The sequence below is a fragment of the Patagioenas fasciata genome, chromosome Z (assembly GCF_037038585.1).
Source record: "Patagioenas fasciata isolate bPatFas1 chromosome Z, bPatFas1.hap1, whole genome shotgun sequence".
Lineage (NCBI taxonomy): Eukaryota > Metazoa > Chordata > Aves > Columbiformes > Columbidae > Patagioenas > Patagioenas fasciata.
In genome coordinates this window covers 72,304,660-72,316,270 of record NC_092560.1, presented here as the reverse complement: position 1 = coordinate 72,316,270, position 11,611 = coordinate 72,304,660, and positions in this window count along the sequence as shown.

The window sequence follows — 11,611 nt, the reverse complement described above, 5'->3', positions numbered from 1 at the left end:
TTGCTCATCATCCTGACCATGATTCTGCATGAATCCACCAAAACTGGTATATTTCCATGAGGTTTTCGAGTTAGTGAAGCTAAGAATTGTTACGATCTGATAACTCTTTGGTACCTGACAGGAGTTGCAATTCCTAGGCGAGAGGTTTCTGCTTCACAGTGGGCACTACCTGATGTGGGTATCGTTATGACATTTAGTAATCCAAAATACAGTAGCAGAGGTTCTGGATTGTATCACATGGTGAGCAGGTAGTCTCATAGCTCTGCGACTACTTAATCTGATGATTATTCAATATCCAAAGGATTAACATAATTTTTAAAGTAGTTTCTAACAGTTATCTGTTTTTCTAACAACTATTTTTTTAACTTCTTTTACTGCAACAAAAAACTAAGTTCTGCTCCCTGCACTTAATAACCTAAAAAGGATATGCAGAAAACTCCACTGTTAAGGTACAACTAGTGCTGTGTTTATGAGTTCTTGTACTGTAGTAACACCAAGTGCGAACCAGCTTCCTTTAGTGAGAGTCATTGTGCACTAAATTAAACCTCAGCTCAAGGTATCTTTACAGCAGCAGTGAGAAGCCAAATGCAGCACTTCATAAAGAGCTAGGACTTATTAAAGAGGGGAAGCTCATTCATACAGAAATTAGGATGTGGGAGTGCTAATTTCTATTTTATTAAAACAGAGGTGTGTGTGATTTTAAAAAAGGGTCAGGAGCATTGATCTCTGAAAACCAGAGCATATGAATTGCCTCCACTGACAGTAGATCTGCAGGAGTCAAGTCTGCAGGCTGACCACTGTGTGCCCTATCAGGCAGGCAGCCACCTCAACCAGAATTAAATATAGCTTATCTGGAAAAAGGTGTGGATAGATAATTCCCTGCTTTCCTACATGATTTTTCTCCCATACTTATAAGAAGGTCTGAAAGGGTTTCAGTGTGTTCTATTTTTTATGGAAACATTCAGTAAATAAACAACTTTGGTCTTCCTCGAGGCAAGTTATTTAAGCAATTGCCAAGGCTGCATGTTGACGTACAAGGGGTATTGCTATACCTGCTGCACCAATCTTACATAAACATCTCATGTCTTTACGTTTGCAATTTTTTCTTTCTAGTGCATCATTTTATTGTATTTTCAGTGCATTTTCCTTCTTTGAATTGTCATTGCAATTCTTCAAAAAGTAAACCAGTCTATATTTACATATGTGTATCTTTTTAAAAAGCTATAGATTTTTAAATTAAACTTTTTTCCAGAAATTTTATATTAAGACTTAAAATTAAGAAAGTACCTCACGAGGTTCAGATATTTTTTCAAAGACAGTGCAGGATAGACAGAGAGAATTAATCCATTCTGCCTTCCTTCCCTTTCGTAGATTTTACATAACATTTTGGGATGTGGTTCTCAAACTATTCTACACACTATTTAAACTTCAGAAAGACTGAGGTATAAAATACCTCTCAGGATCCAGATCTAAATTGACAAACAATATTCAGTCAAGTTCAGATGTTGTCCGATACACCAAGCTCCCCTTGGCAACCTCTGGGAATTCCGTAAAAGAAAAAGACCTCATTTATTGATTTGTGTGCAGGGTGCAATCCTAATCTTATTAAGGAACCAAAGGATAATGTCAGGGGTGTATATAAAATAAGGGATATTTCTATGGGCATTAGGAAAAATGCAGTTTAAAGACACTCCAAAACCAGCAGTTTAAAGACACTCCAAAACCAGCAGTTTAAAGTACTCCAAAAAATAGAAGGAAACCAATGAAGCCAAACTTTTTTTTTCCCCCACATGTAACATATTCTTGCCTTACAACATGTTTTTCCTTATAATACGTTCTATTTCCAGAGAAAGAATAAAATCTCCTTCTTTAGTCCTGGTTCAGGAGAACTTTGACAAAGTTGAATCCCTTCCCTAACTGCATTCAGCATTTTGTTAGTGGTAGAGTGTGAGAGAGGGAGGGGGAGCACGCCTGTGGATGCATTGTAGAGGGGCAGAGAGCAGAAAGTCCTGTCAGAAATGCCTGTAATCAGTGGTAGGTCAAAGAGGCTATGCCAAATCGCTGCTCTGGATTAGGTTTAGGTTGCGGATCACATTCAAGGCTGAAATGAGGTTAAGAGTTTTGGGTTACTGCGCTGAAATTTTGAGAGACCCTTGTGAAATTATAGCCCCCAAAGATGGCTATCGAATAATATCCTAGGGAGTAAGTCAAAGTCTTGCTCCAAGTACAGTAAGAAGAATGGGTTGTACATAAGATTTGGAGCATGAACACACTTCAGAGGGATTATTAATTTGGTGGTTTAGCTGACAACTGTAAGGTTTGAATTATGTGAAGTTTATAGTTATAGTCAGAATTTACCTGGATGGGAGGGGTAGGAGAAAGAAAGCCACTGTATGTTGTGCTAGCTTGTTGCTTCCCCTTCAAGACTGAGGGGTGAGAGGAGGCTGGCGTGTTTTTTGGATTATTATTTGTGGCTGAAAGACGGGTTATTATGTTTAGATTAAGAATGGAAGTGGATACAGTGAGTTACAAATGCAGCAGTCCAGGGAGGAAGCAATTTTAAAGAGTCAGGAGATCCAAACCTGCTTCACCAAAGAAATATTTGCTTTCTTTTTAACATGTAACTAAACCTTTCCCCTTGGGGTGATTCAGTCAGTTAGCAAGCCAAAATCTGACTTCATTATTTACCAGCTGACCCTCAGAAGAGAGGACTGGCTGCAATCTCTTCTTCAACCTTGCCAGGAGAGGTGATGGATGAAACGGCAACACTGTGTATGAACTGGGGGGAGGCATTTCTGGAACTGTTTTTGAAAGGAAGCCCACCATCTATTTTTTTTTCTGTAACGTGCTCTCTGTTTCATTTTTTACAGCAGACAGAAGGGACTTCAGCAGCATTGCAGAGTTTCAGCAAAGAGTACAACCCTTGTGTGCTGTTTTTGTGATGAGGACTGTTTGTGACACAGTTCCCTCCCAGAACTATATTTCTGCTCCATGCTTTACCTTCTTGTTAGATCCCACCCATTGCATAGTGAATATCTGTTGTGACTGAGATACTGGCTCACAGAAATTAGTGCGATAGAGTTGAACATAAGATACTTGGTGATACTTGCACTCCTGGGCTGAATCTCCAGTGCAGGGCAGTTGCTATGTGCTCGCTCAGAACTGAAAGCAGAGCCAGCTGCCCTGTGACTGGGAGGGATAAGCCCTTAACGTTGCTATTCCCCAAGAGGATGAGAGACCCCAAGGTCATTCTCCAACCCCTACATCCAGGTAGAGAGGTAAAAGGCAAAACTGGTAGAATACAGGGTCTAACATGACTCCTTTTACATCCACAGTCCATGTGCTCAATCTTTTGGAGGAATCCAAGGCTTGGGTTGCTCTCTGTCTCCTTCTTTAGCCCTGAGGTAAGGATTGAACTTTGTGCTGATGGACAGCCAAGGGAGAACAGCAGGATTCCAGTTTTTCCCATCCCAACTCCATGTGGCTATAATTCTAATAAAAACTAATGGAAACCTTACTGCAACACAAATGTAAATCCCATCTGCTCTAATACACAGTTTTTAAAAAGTAACAATGTGGTTTTCCTGTAAAGACTGCAAGGCAACATGTATTAATTAAATAATGACAAAAAGACTAAGCAAGGATGGAAGCCATTTTCATCATCATGTGAGGAGATCATGTATTAAATATAATATTTAATCAGCACCGATATGTAGTAAATATCTGTTCTTGTAGAGGGCACTTGTGAGCTGTTTTATTGAACTTAAGTTATTGTAAAAATTTCATGTTCTTATGGTTTGATTATTTCCACACACTTTTTGTTGGAAATATATACTAGAATAAGGGTTTGGCATGTAATAGCAAAACTTTATCACTCTTATTTATTATAACTACAAGGCGCATGCATCCAGAGCATTTTCATTACTTCAGACATCTGCCTGTTGACATACAATTTACATTACACAGAACCTATCCACTAAAAACTCATTTGGTTGGATATGTAAAATGTTTCTTGTGAAGTTTATATTCTCAAACAGCATGGATTTTATGCGAAATGTTTGCCACAGCCATTTCAGCCATAACCTCACAATTCAACTTCTGCAATGAGTACTTTTTCTTACAAAGTGATTCTGATTTCTACAACACTTGGGTGTTTGCACTGAGTTATAACATTCAGCTGTTTGGGGTTTTTCTTCTCTTCCCAACTGACACACAGGTTGTGATTCTACAGAGGATCTGTGTCTTTCTGCTTTCCTTCTGAAATTGTCTATACATGGTGGTCAGATCTGTCATCAGGTGGCAACAAACAAATTCATTACAAGAAACAGAATTCCCACCTATTGTGCAAATCACTCACCAACAAGAACTGCCCTTTTATTTTTGAAGTCTGTCTTATTGTATTGAAATTCTAGTTAGGGGTTTAATGGCAAAGATCAGTAAATTCCCCTCCTTAATAAAAGAACAGATCCGTTGCATTTAAGTAATTATCAGTATTACCCACTCTAATTTTTTTCATGGAACATGTTTAAGTCTCTGTTTCTTTTTCTGACAATTAGGAGACTTTTGTTACGCTCAGATGGAGCAAGCTTCCTGCTCATTCTTGATCTGATCTAACAGAGTTGAACCATTTCTTCTTACTTCAGTGAGTACTGCACTGGTCTTTGAACAGCGTTTGTTCCAATGAAAGCCTGAATCTTCTTACTAGGGAAAAAAAAGAAAAAACAACCAACCGCTTTAGATTTAAAAATATAAAAGAACTGTATGCCTGTAAACCACAAGGTCAAACCCCAACTGAGACCTTTCCTTGTATTTTTCTGTGAAATGTGCAATTATCATTCGTTTCATCCAGTCATTTTTCATATGCTTCAAGTTTACTTCTACTTGTTTCTCTTTATGTACCAGAATAATATTCTTACCATGTTTTTAACACCTAGAAGTAGCAAAGCATTGAATGCCACTAACCTGTAGTAGACACCAACCATAAGGTTCCCTTTGTTGCCTTGGTCTATAATTCTTACCCATAAGTTTTCAACCTGCTCAACAGAGAGAGCTCTTCACACTCTATCCATCTCTTGATGTAGAGGACAGCCTCTCCATGCTTCCTTCCTTGACTGTCCCTTCTGAACAGCCTGTAGCCAGCCATAGCCACACTCCAGTCTTGGGATTCATTTCACTAAGTTTCAGTAATGTCCACTAAGTCATAGCTTTCTAACAGCATGGTGGCTTACAGCTTTTCCTGTTTGTTGACCATGCTGCATCTATTGGTGTAGAGGCACTTCATCTGGGCTGTTTGCCATGTCACCTTCTTAGAGCAACACCCCTTAATTCTTTTGAATTATTGCTCTGGTGTTTCCCTGTTGGCTTCTGTTACCTCAGGAGCCCCTGGCTTCACGTGTGCTCCAGTGTGGACAACAGCTCTCAGAGCCACTGACTGAGGGTTCTCACTATCACCCCACCCCTTTAACCTTGGCATTTCATCCCATAGCTTGTCAAGGACAAGCCTGATATCAACCCCTGCCCCCATCATGTCTACTTTAAAGCTTTGTCAATGAGCCCCACTAGCTCATGAGCAAAGACCTTCTTCCCACTTTGAGAAAGGTGAATGCCATCTGACGCCAGCAAACCTGGTGCCATGTAGGCCAATCCATTATCAAAATTTAGGGGGGAAAAAAAAAAAGTGGCTGGAAGGAGAGAGCAAAAAACAATTGTGCTCCAGACTCCTTTACCAACCATCCCAAGGCCCTGAAGTCTCTCCTGAGAGCCAGTTTTTCTGGCTTTCTTATGCCACAGTTCTTGTGCCTTTGTTGGCTTTCCAAAGAACGGTGGTGCAGGCCTGTGTGGTGGAAGACATGTTACATCAGGCCTTTAACTCTCTCTTGATGCCAGGTCATTTTATGAAAGAAGGCACTGGGCTGTATCAGCTCAACTGCTGAAAACGTCCCTCAGTGTGGACTGCAGGACATGACCCAGAAAACATTTAGTGGCCTCTTACAGAATCTTAACAGTTTTGACATTTCCAATGGCTCTAGCAAAGCAATAATCAACCACTCCTTGCTCCTGTCAAGCAGGCTGACTCCTCCTCACCCTTCTTAAGGATGACCTATTTGACTCAGTGAAAAGGAGTCTCTTCAGGGTGATGCCTTTGAACATACTGGTAGGTCTAATAGCCAGGCAGAGCAGAGCCAGCTGTGGGCTCAGACCAGGCTGCTCAGGGCTTCACACAGTCAGGGTTTTAAACCTCCAAGGCTGGAGATAACCCAGACTTCATGGACTCTGGCTCCACTTCTGGGCTGTCCTCAATAGAGAAAAGGCTTCTCCCAATCTCCATCCCGAGCCCCTTGTGTTTCAGCTATGCTGCTGCCTCTTATCATCCCACTACACACTGCTGTGAAAAACCCAACTACATCTTCTCCATCCCCTCCCATCAGTGCCAGGGATGCTTTTGGGTACCCCTGAAGCCATCCATCCTCCCACAGCCTCTCTTCAAGGACAAGGGCCCCAGCCCAGTAGCTTACTGCTTGCTGAACTTGGTCATGTTTATTGGCATTTTTCCTGTGATGGAGGCCCAAAACCAAAAGAGTACCCAGATGAGGTCTGACATGTGCGGAGCAGGAGAGACAGTCCCTGCCCTTGCTCAATTCTTAGGCCCATGTCCTGCTTACACCACCTCAAGTGCTTCTGTCCATCATTGCTGTCCAGACCCATGGCTGGCCCCAGCTCAGCTCACTTCCTGCCAATGCCCAAGGCCACCCTCCAGAGGTACCTCCTGGCCCTGCCAGCCCCAGCCTGCATTCCTGTCAGGCTCTGCTTTCCAAGGGTAGATCTTGGTCAAATCCGTGCTGGATTTCTGGGGCTTCTATCAGACACTTCCTCCCAGCTGCCTCCCCCTCCACTCCCCGGACTGCTATTCTCTGCAAAGTTGGCATGCCTGCCTTTCGTTCTCTCCTTAACATCACCAGCAGAAATATTGAACAGGACTTATCCCAGGACAGACCCTGTGCTACCCCACTTCTTCCCCACCTCCAGGTACAGCACAACCCATTAACCACAACCCTCAGAGCCCGCCTGTGCAGCCGGTTTTTACCCATCTAGTTGTCCTCTCATTCAGGCTGTAGTATCTCAATTCAGACACAAGAACATTGTGGAAGACAGTGTTGTAAGCTTTATTAAAGTAAGCAAAGTAAACTACATCCATTGCTCTTTTTTTTTTTCCCCACAAACACAGCCAGTTTATCCTAGAAGGTAATCTGATCAATTAGAGATGATTCTTGGTAAATCTATGCTGACTTCCTAGTAGCCTTTTCCTTTTTAAGATGACCACTATTCTTCTATTAGCATGCTTCTATCAAATTTGGGTATGAAACGCAGGCAATGCTTGTATAAACATTTTGTTTGTAAATCTTCACAGCCATGGAAGAACCTCCCAATCATTCAATAATAGAGCTTGTAGATGTTTAAAAGTTCTTGGATGCAGGAACCATGTCTTCATAATGATCTTTACTACAGGCAGTACAATTTATCCTTTGTTTTGATTAAAGATGTGGTACTGGTGTAATAGAGACACTGAGGAGTAATACAAGTTTGTTGAATTTCCACTGTGCATGGGTTTAAACTCAAGCCTCTCTGAGGGAAAAAACAAATAAATCCCCCAAAAGGAATTGTTCAATAAACACATTTATTTACAGCATTTATTTCTGCCACATGAGATAAGAAAACACTTTGCTTTAATTTCATGCCCTGCAACAGGACGTTAATTACAGTAGAATGCTTCTGTTGCCTTATACCCACAGCAGAGTCACCCTTTGAGTGCACAGGCTGAGCAAGAAGACTTCAAACAGAGAAAAAATAATATAAAGTGTTAAAGCAAACACCTATAGTGTGAATTTTTCAGGAGCCCACACTATCTTGCATGACTTTTAGCTTTACATGATATTCGATTTGTTGTATCTGAAAGAACCTGAGCACTTGTTGGCTCTACTGTGCCATACAGTATGTGCTGTTTTCTGTATGTCAGCAGTGTATAAATTTCTAATCAGATTGTATCTGATAACATGGCTTTCTGATTGCTCTATTCATCAGCTTGTTTTAAATCTCTTTCAAAACCTGTTTGTATGACCGCATTCATAACCCAAATCATCCCAGCTACAGCAAGCAGGATAATGTGGATTTACATTAATCTGAGATACTCAGCACAGCATAAACTGGAGATTTAGATTCGGTTTGGTTCCTAAAGGTTCAGGACCCAGTTGGAGTTACAGCTTACATGCAGAACACTGCAAAGCAGTGTTTTACCTACATTTTAATAGCAAACATAATGCTTTCATATTTCTTTAAATCCTTTTCATTAAGTAAAATGTTTCATGCCAAGCTTCCTCCAGGCTCACATTTCAGACATCCCATTTCAAGCTTCTGTACAGAAAGGCACTCAGTGACTAACAAACGAAATACCTTAATGCACTTCATCTGTAGCTGCACTCCAGGAACTGGCCTTGCACTACCGCACAATAATACGAGGTTTCAATCTACCAATGCCAAGAAACAACACATTTCCAGTGTGGGGAACATCATCATGTTACAAGCTTTGAACGAGCTAACAAGCAACCTGCAGCAATGCTAAGGTGTGCTCAAACAAAGGAGGGCTGTGTCTGGGTGGATATACCACAAAACCAGGTAAAAAGAAAAGTTTAAAGGGATCTTTCCCTGTGCCATCATCACGTCTCACTCTCTCTTCTTCTGTGTCTCACAGACAACCCACTCCACTCCCTTATGGTCTGAGCACAGCCACTAGTAATGGCAGAAGCATATGAGGAAGCCAGTTGACTTCTTGACCCTCAAGTCATTTTGTAGATGTCACAAGGATGCCAAATGTGAAGCAGAAGGCTGTCAAAGATGAGCTGAGGCTAAAAGCAAGACTATGAGCTGTAATACAAAGCAGAAGGAGCCTCTAGGGAACAATCTGTCTTCCTAAGAAGTCTTGTGAACTGCTTTTTAGTATCAGGTGCATCATCTTGAGAAACCATCGTACATTCCAAGTAAAATTAGTTTAATGTTCCCACATAAAAAGGACCACAGCCAGGTGGAGGATCAGGATAGGAGTGCACAGTGTGGAACTAAAAGGTTTTGCATGCTGCTGGAAAAAATTTATGTGGAAATTTAGTACAGATATATTTCATATGTAAATCACAGCCACTTATTAAAGTGGATATGAAAGTGAGTGATTTCATGAGTGCTAAATACCTCTACATGTTAGGGTTTTGGATAGGAATGTTTACTTCTACCAGGGAATATTTACAGGTATTGGGAAGCAGGTACTTGGACTCTTGCGTTCCCAGGGTTAGGACAGGTTTTGGGGTTTTCTTCTTCCCGGTGATGTTAGCTGGAAAAGGGTCAGGTTCCAGCTCATTTAACCTTTTTGTGGGTAAAACTTTTTGCACACTACAGTAGTAAGAGTATTATAAATTAGAGGAAACAGTCAGTGAGAAACAGTTAAAATTAGGATAACTGATTATTAAATCACTGATTCTGGCCAAAAAAAGTGTGCTACTTTTCACAGTAATCAAGTTGTTTCGTAACATGGTTTTAACCCTGCATGTACTTGAATACCTACTTGTATTAGCTATACATTTTCTATCCTACCTTTTGTGATTCTGCTACCATCTATAGAACTATTGTTGGATGCTAATACATTACTAAATCATCTGACCTTGCTCTGAGTAACTCTGAGAGAAAACTAGGAGAAATACATTGTATATCCTTACATTAAAAAATGTACATAATAATAATGGATTGAATTTTGCCTAACAATTGCATTTGCAGCTTCTAGACATAATAAGCCATGTCAAGATGGGGCTTTTCTGCTCATTTGCTCATGATGAGTGGTTACCACATGTTGCTTACCCACTGCACCATATCCAAGCTCACGAGTGCTGTAAGTGTCAAAGTTATGTTACAAGCCATGTGTTTTAGTTCTGTTACAGTGGAAATGCTGTTAGAGCCTTGTTAAGTGTGGTATGTCATGGGCTTCAGTGGTAGAGAGCATTTAGGAGGCATGTCCAGTCAGTTGAATCAATGTGAAAAGTGCAACACAGATTACACATAACTTTTTCTCTGCCAGTTTAAGTAAATGCTCAGGGTCTTCTGGTTAACCTCTTTGACTGAAGGATGGTGCTTCCAGGTCAAGTCATTCTGCAGACAACCATCTTCCTTGTTCCCAGCACTAACATATAAAGCTATTATAAATGATTCTATTATTATTCCTGTGTGAAAGAGGGGGATTTATTTACTTTGCATTTATCAATGCAGCAGGATAAATAATAGCCTAGCTAAGAACAGCAGCAGACCCCATGGCATATTTATTCGATTCAGTTTTTTTAAACCATAATCTATGACATCTCATGGTTCAGATCATTGGCAATGCCTGATGAAAGTTTAATCCAAAATTGGTAAAACTATAGTGTATGTCATGGGCAGAAATGGAACGTAGGTATAAACACACATAATATAGATATACTTCTTTTATGCTTCACCATTGCAATACAAAGCAAGCCCACCAAAAATGCTCAGCCCATTCAGAAACAGGACAAACCTGTATACAAAAGCATGTTGTCATTAAATCTTATGTTAGGAATGTTTAGATGATAGTTGTATTTCTATAGCCTTGTTGTATTTCTATAGCCTTGAGTGTGAGACATTCCAACCGAGCCTACAGTAGAATATTTATTTCACTGCAGTTATTCCAGTCTAAATGGGTTCTTCTGAAATATTTTGCCAATGTGGATACCCTCTCTGTTATTCCAAAATAATGGCCGCTCTTACTGACAAGAGTATTTTTCCATAATTAACTCATTCTGGAGAAGATAGAAAGGGTAGAACGGTGGAGTGGGTAAGCTCCTCACTACAGGTCCGGGTTGAGCCTTGCTGCTGCCATGTGTCAAAGGCTAAGCACTACTGACTCATGAGTAAAGGACATTTGAGTTATTTGGCCTAGAAAATCAAACATTTGAATGTGGCCACATCAGTCCCTCGTGTGATGTTTTCTTTCAGAAATTAGTATGCCTTAACGACACAGGTCTGCTTGGCCATGTAAGTTCAGACAGGCAGAAAAATCGTTCTGATTTGGATCTTACTGTCCACCCAAGGAGTTATTTGGAGTAGATGTAGTCCAGCAGTTATTTAGTGCCACCTGTTATGATTTATGAAGACAAACCCAGTAGGAACACAAAATTTAGACTTTTCCACTCTCAGGGCAACTTGCTAACAGTTTGACTCCATGCTGTGTCCTTGGAAACACTAAGGAACAAAATTATCAACACTGTGATAAAACTGTCATTTTCTTAATATCCTCTGTGCAAGCTGCAGATGACACAGGAAAAGCAAATTTCTTCATTAGCCTAAGACAAATTAGTAGGCAGTTCATTTGCTGTAAAGGGCAGTCCCCATTAAACTTTCTGTTGTGGTTTAGCTCCAGCTAGCAGCTAAGAACCATCACAGCTGCTTGCTCACTCCCTCCTCACCCCTAAGACAGGGAAAGCACCAAAAAGGGATAAATTCATGAGCTGAGATAAGAACAGTTTAACAGAACAACAAAATAATAATAGTAATAATATACTGC